This window comes from Humulus lupulus, chromosome 6, assembly GCF_963169125.1.
Source record: "Humulus lupulus chromosome 6, drHumLupu1.1, whole genome shotgun sequence".
NCBI classification, from domain to species: Eukaryota; Viridiplantae; Streptophyta; class Magnoliopsida; order Rosales; family Cannabaceae; genus Humulus; species Humulus lupulus.
The window spans coordinates 15,774,518-15,783,783 of record NC_084798.1 but is presented as its reverse complement, the minus strand read 5'-3'; the positions used below and the strand labels follow the sequence as shown (position 1 = coordinate 15,783,783).

General features: G+C 33.3%; 1 long non-coding RNA gene across 1 annotated transcript; it reads left to right on the top strand.

The window, feature by feature from the left end:
• Positions 1-7,553: 7,553 nt before the first annotated feature.
• On the top strand, positions 7,554-8,637 carry LOC133783829 (uncharacterized). The gene is made up of 2 exons (XR_009870976.1): positions 7,554-7,801; positions 8,447-8,637. It is a non-coding gene; the product is annotated as an uncharacterized LOC133783829 (long non-coding RNA).
• The last annotated feature ends 629 nt before the right edge of the window (positions 8,638-9,266 follow it).

Below are 9,266 nucleotides of genomic sequence, written 5' to 3'. Positions count from 1 at the left end.
AATATGCATGATTACATTTGCCTTATCTTTATACATAAATCTTGTAGTAATATAAATAAATAAATAAACTAACCTTCAATATTACTCTTCAATGCACTTGAAATGAACAACAAAGTTCACCACTCAATCAACAACCCTACTAAAACATTACATAATTAGTAAACTACATAATTAATTATCAAACCAAATAATAAAAAAAAATCCAAACTAGTTAATGAAACTAATGAACAACACTTTGATCATCTTCAAGCTATTTATTTTTTTTCAAATATTTAAAAAACAAATTTATCTATTGTCACAATTTCTAAAATTCACTAATATACATATATATATTTATAATAAACCTAATTTTTATCACATTATTTAACCTAACAAAATAAACAAATAATTATAAAAGTTAACAAAATATTAATTATAAAATTCAGAATAATAAAAAAATAGAAAAATAAAAAATTATCATCAAAACCATATTTTAGTAATCTATACCTGTTTTGGAGCTCAAAATCCCCTTGCAATGACAAAACTCCGGTCAAAATCCGGCAAGAAACACCAAGAAACAATGGAAAAAATACCCACGGCCAAATGCTTTTTTTTTCTCTAAAAAAAAAAAAAAAAACAGATTTTTGGACTATATTTCGGTTTATAATGTAGAAAAGCAGCAAGAAATAAAGAAAAAACAAAAAAAAAATGGTGTGGAGAATGAAAATGGGTCTTGGCTCACGGTTGTTAATGGAGGGTTTTGGGGTTTTTTTGCACAGAGGAAAGAGTAGGGCTTGAGGGAGATGACCATTCGGGTGTTAAAAAAGGGTTATAAAACCCTTTAACTTCGGTTTTTACCTAAAAACCGAAGTTAAAGGTGCACAAGGGAATAATGGTTGTGCACATTTCACTTCAGTTTTTAGGTAAAAACCGAAGTGGAAAGTGCACTTTCTACTTCGGCTTTTACCTAAAAACCGAAGTGAAATGTACATAAGGGCCGCGTTTGGCTTGGCCATTTTTTTGCATTTTTATTATCTCTAAACATAAGTCACGGGCTTGTGCAACCAAACACGGCCCTCTTCACTATGAATATTTCACTTCGTTTTTTTAAAAAAAGCGAAGTAGTATGTAATTTTTTTCAGGGCTCCATTTTCAAAATCGAAGTAAAAGAGTTTGAATAGGTTTTTACTTCGTTTTTTTGTATGCTCACTATAAAAACCGAAGTAAAATCCTATATTTCTAGTAGTGGGGATAACGGAGGGAGCAGCCTGAGGGCGCTAGCCCTAGTTATCATTTGCGAACTGTGTATGATATGAGTTGATATGTTTAGCATGTTGAATACTTGATTATACTGAATGATTATATGGTTGAGAACATGTGATGCGATATGTGATATTGATTTGTCTGTTGTTTGCTTATGCTCTGTTGTTGTGTTTTCTTGCTAGGCCTTGGCTCATGGGTGCTACGTGGTGCAGGTAAAGGCAAAGGCAAGCTGGACCAACCCTGAGATGGAGAGCTGTGGGGTTGAATGTACATAGCCAGTTGTTCGATCACCATGGTCGAGGAGTGGGTTAGGACAGGGATTGCCTAACTGTTTGTTTTGCCTTAATATGGCTTGTTATTGTATCTAAACCTTATGGCTTTTGTAAACGATCTTTAAACTTAATATTTTTGGGATCCCGTGTAACAGGAAATGTTTTTTTAATGAAAATGTGGCTTTTAAGACCAAAACATTTTAACCCTAGTGCCTTAATAGCTTCAATAACATGCTTTTGATTAAATGACTTGATTAGCAAGTCTAGCACTTTACAAACACACAGTGTAGCGGTCTTGGCTATCCAGGGCGTTACTGTAATGACCCACTACTCTAGACTATTTGAACCATTAACGAAACTATACATAAAACTTACAATTTTGCGGAAATACCATAATTTTATTGAGTAACTTGTGAAAATAAGAGTTACTTACAAAATAGAATACTTAGAAGGATATGGGATCCCATTGTCTTTAAAAACAAAAACATGATTTAAATGAAAAGAATTACATAAGAAATGCGGAAAATACATATAAAACCATAAAGAGGTAAAATGAGACTACATCCTCGAATCGAGTAACGCTCGGCCCCTTGACTCCATTCACCATCGATACACATCCTCTAAGCGTCACGAATCTTACCGCCACTAAAGCTATTTTCCTGCACATAAAACAAAAAGGAATGAGCCTAATGCCCAGCAAGGAAAATCTAACACATAGTCATAAACATAAATTTCATAATAACCGTAAAGACATATCATAACACTTAATACATACACTTATTATAATGGCCATTATTAGTTGGGGTCCCATAGACTAAACAAGCTTATGCCCATAATCTTTTTGGGGTCTTGTTAGTCAAATATGGCATAAGCCCAAGCCTACAAACATACACATTCATAACATATTCATAACATATCATATTTCATAACATAACACATAAGATAACATAAGCAATACACATATAGATTCTATCCTATTTTCCTTACCAAAGTTACTAGGATATGATGGACTGAGTTGGGACTTTTGGAACACTCCTAAACCATATGAGAAAGAGTGAGTCTTAAGAAGAAGAAATGAAAATGAATAGAAAGACTAAACCATTGAGAAATATGCTTACCACAACTTATGTGCTTAAGAACTTGGATTCCCTAACCAAAATAAGAATGAGGTTAGGGGACTGAGTATAAGGCTTTGAGAAAGAAAATAACATGAAACAAATGAAATAGAGTTTCGGGTTTACCTCAAAGACTTGTAAGACCAATCTATACCTCAAACCGAAATACCATAAAACCTTACTTCCCAAAGTGTTTGATAAGCTTATGATGATCAAGCTTATGATTTCCCAACCCAGGTGTTTAACTCTCACATTCTCCTAGAAATCTTGCAGCCTCTGAACTTAGAGTAAAAGGTGAATAATGGTTGGGTACTATTTATAGAGTTCTAGGAATAAAAATCTTCTTTTTAGCTTTGAATAAAAATAATAAATTTAATTGAAAATATTTGAATATCTTTCAGCTAAAGGCTTATGAATTGTTCAAAATTTTCAGAGAGATTTAAGGATTCAAAGCTTGATTTTTAAAATAATAAAAACAAATAGAATCCTAACTTCTAACTCCCTAAATCTCGTAACTCTAAACTCCCCTTCAGTAAAATCAACATATCTGACGCTTTAGAACTCCGATTTGGACTCTCTTTATACCTTTAGAAAGCTCATTAAATTATCTACAACTTTTAAGAAATACTATTTTTCGAAATTCCTAATATAACTGGGTCAAAAACAGGTCGGAAGTTATAGTACCCTAAAGTTACGAAAAATCTATTTACAACCTAATTCACAAATAAATAAAATTGTGACAATTATCATGCTCCTATCAGATTTTGGTGAATACTAGGTCTTATATTTCTCTTATTTTATCATTAAAATAATAATTCCTTAATAATCATACATAAGACAAGTGTTACTATCTTATTGGGTTTATCTAAACCTTATAATATAATAAATATCATCATCAATATCAGTCATATTAATCAAACCTTAGGTTAAAATTAATATTCTTAAACTATAGGTTAAACTTAGAAAATCTACAAGTACTACTATGAGTGTCCAAATAATTCCTGTTCTGAACCAAAAATCCACAGTAACAAAGATAATACTATACATACTATAATACTACTAAATAATTAGCTAAGTAAAGTTCTTGGACTCTACAATTCTCCTCTACTAAAAATAATTTCGTCCTCAAAATTTACTTACAAAATAACTCCGGATACCGGCTCTACATGTCCTCCTCCAACTCACACGTTGCCTCGCGTTCAGAACTGTTGCTCCATAGGACTTTGACTATAGGAAAGCTCTTGGACCGTAACTGTTTCATCCCCCTATCTAGGATTCTAACCGGTCGTCCCTCGTAACTCAAGTCTTTCTGGAGTGCTATCGTATCGTACTTGAGGACGTGAGATGGGTCTGACACATATTTGCGTAACATCGAGATGTGGAAGACGTTGTGACTATCGGCTAGTGTTGGCGGTAGGCCTAGTCTATACGCAACTGGTCCCACTTTGTCCAATATCTCAAAAGGTCCTATGAATCGGGGACTGAGCTTGCCTTTCTTCCCGAACCGCTTGACACCCTTCATAGGAGATATCTTCAGGAAGACTTGATTCCCAACTTGGAACTCCACATCGCGTTGCTTGGCATCCGCATAGCTTTTCTGACGGCTTTGACACTACAAGAAAAAGCTTCATTAATAGCATTGCATTTGGACATTATTAAAAAAACGCTATTAAAAAGTTACATAATCTATACAGCACACTGTTCATTTAATTGGCGGGAGTATTATTTCATTATTGGCGCTTATTGTTGTTCTTTTTTGTTTGTCAAAACAGCTTAATTGAAAAAGGAAAAGACAAAGAAAAACCCATTTCCCCTCCCTCATTCCCGTCTGTCTCTCTCTTCCCACGTTACCCGTCTCTCCCATTTTCTCCATTTTCACTCCATAGCATAATCCATCTCTCTCTCAAAGGAACCCAGACGAACTCGCCTCTCCCACCCACTCACTGTGAATCCCTCTCTCAGAGGAACCCAGACGAACCTAGTGCCTCTCCCACCCGCTCACTGTAAATCACTCTCAGACGAACCTAGCGCCGACGAACCCAGTGCCTCTCCCACCCGCTCACTGTGAATCTCTCTCAGAGGAACCCAGACGAACCCAGCGCCTCTCCCACCCGCATCTCGGTTCTCTCAGTCAGCACAGCCAAGGGTCTCTCTCGGTTCTCTCAGTCGGTGCCTCTCCCGTCCGATCACTCTCTCTCAGTTAATCAAGCAGCTCCGAAGTACACCTCTACCCTGCAAGTAAGTGCATGCATTTTTGTTTCTTCTAATTGTATACATTAAACTCATTTTTAAAAACAATTCTCTGTCTTTCCTCTAACTCCTTGATGTATAACTTGTTTTCTTCAATAATTTGAGCTTGTTTCTCTGTAAGACTCTGCAATCGGTTTCTGACCTGGGCATAGTGTTGATGTTAAGTAATAGAAAACACCAAAAAGAAACTCCAAGGGGCATAGAAAGATGTGAACAGATAGAATTGTTTTTAAAAATGTTGTAGTTTTCTCTTTAGTAATTGAATGGTAAAGGGTATACCTGGATTCTTCCAAAGATCGCCTCAACTTAGTTATCTCAAGCCATAAATTCTTTGTGGTATTTGTAATCCACATAAAAGAAACAAGAAGTCTTAACTATATAAAAGTTAATGTTAATATAGTTAAGGTGGTTAAGTTAGTTAATAGTCTCGGGTTAGATTAGTCTTTTGCTCTCTATTTAAACCGATGGTTAGAACTCTTTGGAGTACAGAGTATGATGAGTTAGTGAGATTGATTCATACTGAATCATAGCTAAGGAGATTAAAGTCTGAACAAGAATCACTTTTCTTGTTCTCAAGTGTTTTGAGAGGCAAAAGTTTTCCCGAGAGTATTTTTTTGTATTTGTTCATGATCATGGTGTTTTGATCATTGAGAGATTGAGCTGCTGTAATCAAGAGTTGTATACACATTGTATCAAGATCAATAAAGGGGAGAAACTGGAAGTAGGAACTACCATTTGGCCGAACCAGTATAAAACTGTTTGTGTTTCTTGCTTTATTTTCTTTTCTGTTTTGCTGAGATAAGTGCTGTAGCAATACTTTAGCATTCGACTGTTTGATTGGTATTTCTGTGTTCTTGTGCATCAGTTTTAATTATTGCTAACATTTAGCATTAGTTTGTAGTTGTGCTTGCTGTTTAGTTGTGTTAGCAGGAATTACCACATTCTTCATTATCCTCTCAACAGTTGATGCCTAATAAGAAAATTTCAAAATGACAGTAATTAGATAGTTTTAACATTTGTCCGATTCTCAAAGGTCAATCATCTAGTTCCAGTTTCAGGCTAATAATGAAATTGGTGTTGGCCATTCTTAATCAACTAAAGGTAGGTAATCTTAGTACAGACATACCAGGCTTTTATTCGTGGAGAGGATAGAAAATTTACAACCTTATATCACTAACAAGCTCAACTAGGCACCACAACGCACAGGTCAAGTAATTTCTATAAAATTTGAAATGAACCCACAGCTAAAATTCCCAATTACTAGAAGAGCCACACCCTTATACCTCATCAAAATCCTGGAAACTTCTATATATTTTCAACAACCCCACTATCTTAATTACATATATGTCTAGATCTCCAATCCACCTAAAATTTAAAAAGTAAAAATTCACCTATTTTCTACGTCAGAGTATGAGTTTACATACAAATAAGTAAATCATCCTGTCAGAATTTCGAAATCAAGTCCAGATTTTAGACCCAATAAAATAAATTCTGAACCAAAATTCTCTCTGGTATGATTTGGTGAGACAGACTATGGGGAATGGGGAGCCAGATCTATATAAATTTTATTAACTACCCAATTAAGTCAATTGTAGAATACAAACCAAAAATCAGCAAAATCTAATAGATACGAATAAAAACAGTTACGAAATATTGCATCTTCTTCACACTCACTGCTATCTGACTTGGTTCCTGAAAAACTCTCTAGTGATTGCTCAGTGTTCCCACTTCCCATCATAAACCCAAATACAGTGCTTGCTCTTCATACTCTTTTTTTTTCCCCCTGAATTCTCAGGAAAAAAGGAAAGGAAAAACGGAAAGGAAAGAAAGAAAGAAAACTTCACCCCCTAAATTCTCTTCGTTGGTTCTCCGCATTTCATCTCTATCAGGTATCTAATGTTACTCTTTAATTTCCATATCTATGTTTTGATTAATCTAATTTATGTATATCAGCATTTGGGTTTTCAAGAAATTTTAATAATGTACTGAGCTGAGATTCTCGTAGGTGAAAAGAAATTAAGTCAATTTTTGGTGGAGTTGGTTTCTTAGAGGTTTCTCTCGTGATGAAATGATGGGATTATTTATTTGTTCTCAATTATTTTTTATCAAATAGACAATTTCTGGGCTGTTGAAAAATATTTTACTTGTTTTTTGTTCTTTTGATTTTGATTTATACATTTATAAGCCAATACTTTGTATGTAAACTAACTAAAACAATATTGACATATTATCTACTTTCTTATATGAGTTTGCTCTATTTTTGTCATATACTCTATGATGAGTTCTATTTAATATCCAAATATAAAGGTAAAGTGAGCTATTTCATTCTACTTGGAGTGAATTATATGGTACTAATTAAAGAAAACAAATCAAAACTATGATTGGATTCAGAAAACTTAAAGTTGTACTTCCATCTTAAAGTTATCTACCAACTTTGATACAAGAACACTTGATGGGCACTAAATTGTTTCTCTCTCTCTTTACTGTTTTCTGGCTGGAATTGAATTCTGGGTTGATTGGTCTGGATTTTATTGCTGTTTTTTTCTCTGAATTACTGGGTTAGCAATTGTTTGAAGCAGGAAGATTTTATCAGTTTTGCCTAATGATAAAAGTAGTTTATATGAGTTCTGTTTCAATCATTTGAGGACCACAAGAGTACAATAAAAGCAATTTACACGGGTTCTGAATTTCTGGAGAGTGTTTTTGCTGGTGTTGAAGTTGGTATAGTGTTTCTGTACTTGGCGTTTTTTGTTCATACTAGTTCGTAACTGTCCTTTATGCCTTAACAAGCTTAAATGATCATTTATTCTGCTGGACTAATCCTGAATATTGATGCACAGGCTCGATGCTTATTTGTTTCGTCGATTTCAGTTATTCAGGATTCACTCCACGAACATAAACAACGGGTGGACTTGCCAAAAAGTAAGTGTTATGTTTATGGATAGTTTCCCTTGATATCAATGTACAAAATGTGTCTGTGCATGCATGTTTTCATGTCACTCAAACTACATCAACATCAAGAACAAGAATATTCACAAGCTCATTCCCTCCCTCCCAATACTATTACAATTTTTTTTGGTCACTGTTGTATATGCAAAAACAATCAATAGAATATTCTTTAGATATTTTAATTAATTTCTTCTTTTTGTAGAGAAAGAAAGAAAGATAAAACTTGTTCTAATTGTAGCTTAAATGTTAAGATATTAATGTTTATGCATTTTTGTTGAGTGTTCTACAATTCTAACATCTACTAGTCTTCCTAAAAAAAATAGTTGTTGGGTTTATTATATCTGTGTATTTATATGTATTGAAAGAATGTTAGCTACTTGTTGTCTTTGGTTGATTTGTGTTGAATTTCATTTTCTTATCTATAGTATTTACAAGTTATATTAAATATAAGAAAGTGAAACTAATTTTCATTTCCATTAAAGATATTTGGTTTCGTTTGTCTATTAATTGTTTTAATGTTTGCACAATAACTCTCTCCTTTGCTCATTATTGTATTCTCTCAAACTTGTTCCTCATATTTTTTTTAATCCTATTGAAACATATTGTGCATTGTTGCAGGTACTTTTCCTTCGGATAAAGAGAGAAGACATTTCTACCTTAGGTTAAAGAGAGAGAGAGAAGACATTTCTGTAGAGCATCAGGTTTAATCCTTAATGGGCTTATATGCTTATAGAGATTGAATGATCTTATTTGTTTGTTATTCTGTTTAAATCAAACTTGAACTAAATTTATTGTTTGTATTGGTATTATCTCTTGTTCTAAATGTTATACTCATGATCAAATAACAAAGTCAGTAGTTAAAAGGAAACTCTTTCTCAAAACTAGAACAACATATTCAATGGCACATTTAAATAAATGTGTAGAGTGTAGAATGTAATGTTAGTAAAAACAGAAGTGAACCAAAATGAATATAGCTCAGAAAACTAAATAGAGAAGAAGAAAAGAAATAATGAAACCAACACAAGAATTATATTGGTTGAAGAACAAAGATCACTGTGATCTTTGTCTCTACTCCAGTTTCGAACTTGATCTCATATTATTTATTGAACAATTGATAAAGTATGAATCCTATAAGGCAAAGTATCTTTGCCTATATATGTCACACTCCTCACATATAAATAAATTTATAAACAACTAGATATCTTTGTCCTTTTTTCTCTTGATCTGATTTTTTTTTTTTTTTTTTTTGATTATGAAGAAGACTAGGACTTATATAGCTAGCTTAGATAGCAGCTAAGTGAAGAAAATGTTGAACAAAAATTGGGTGAAACTAAACAGGTATTATTTAAAAAATAACTTTAAATTTCAAGTAATATTGAAGGCCTAAGAAAATATATTAAGGTTAATCTCTTTTTTTTTAAAAAATATGTAGAGCTAC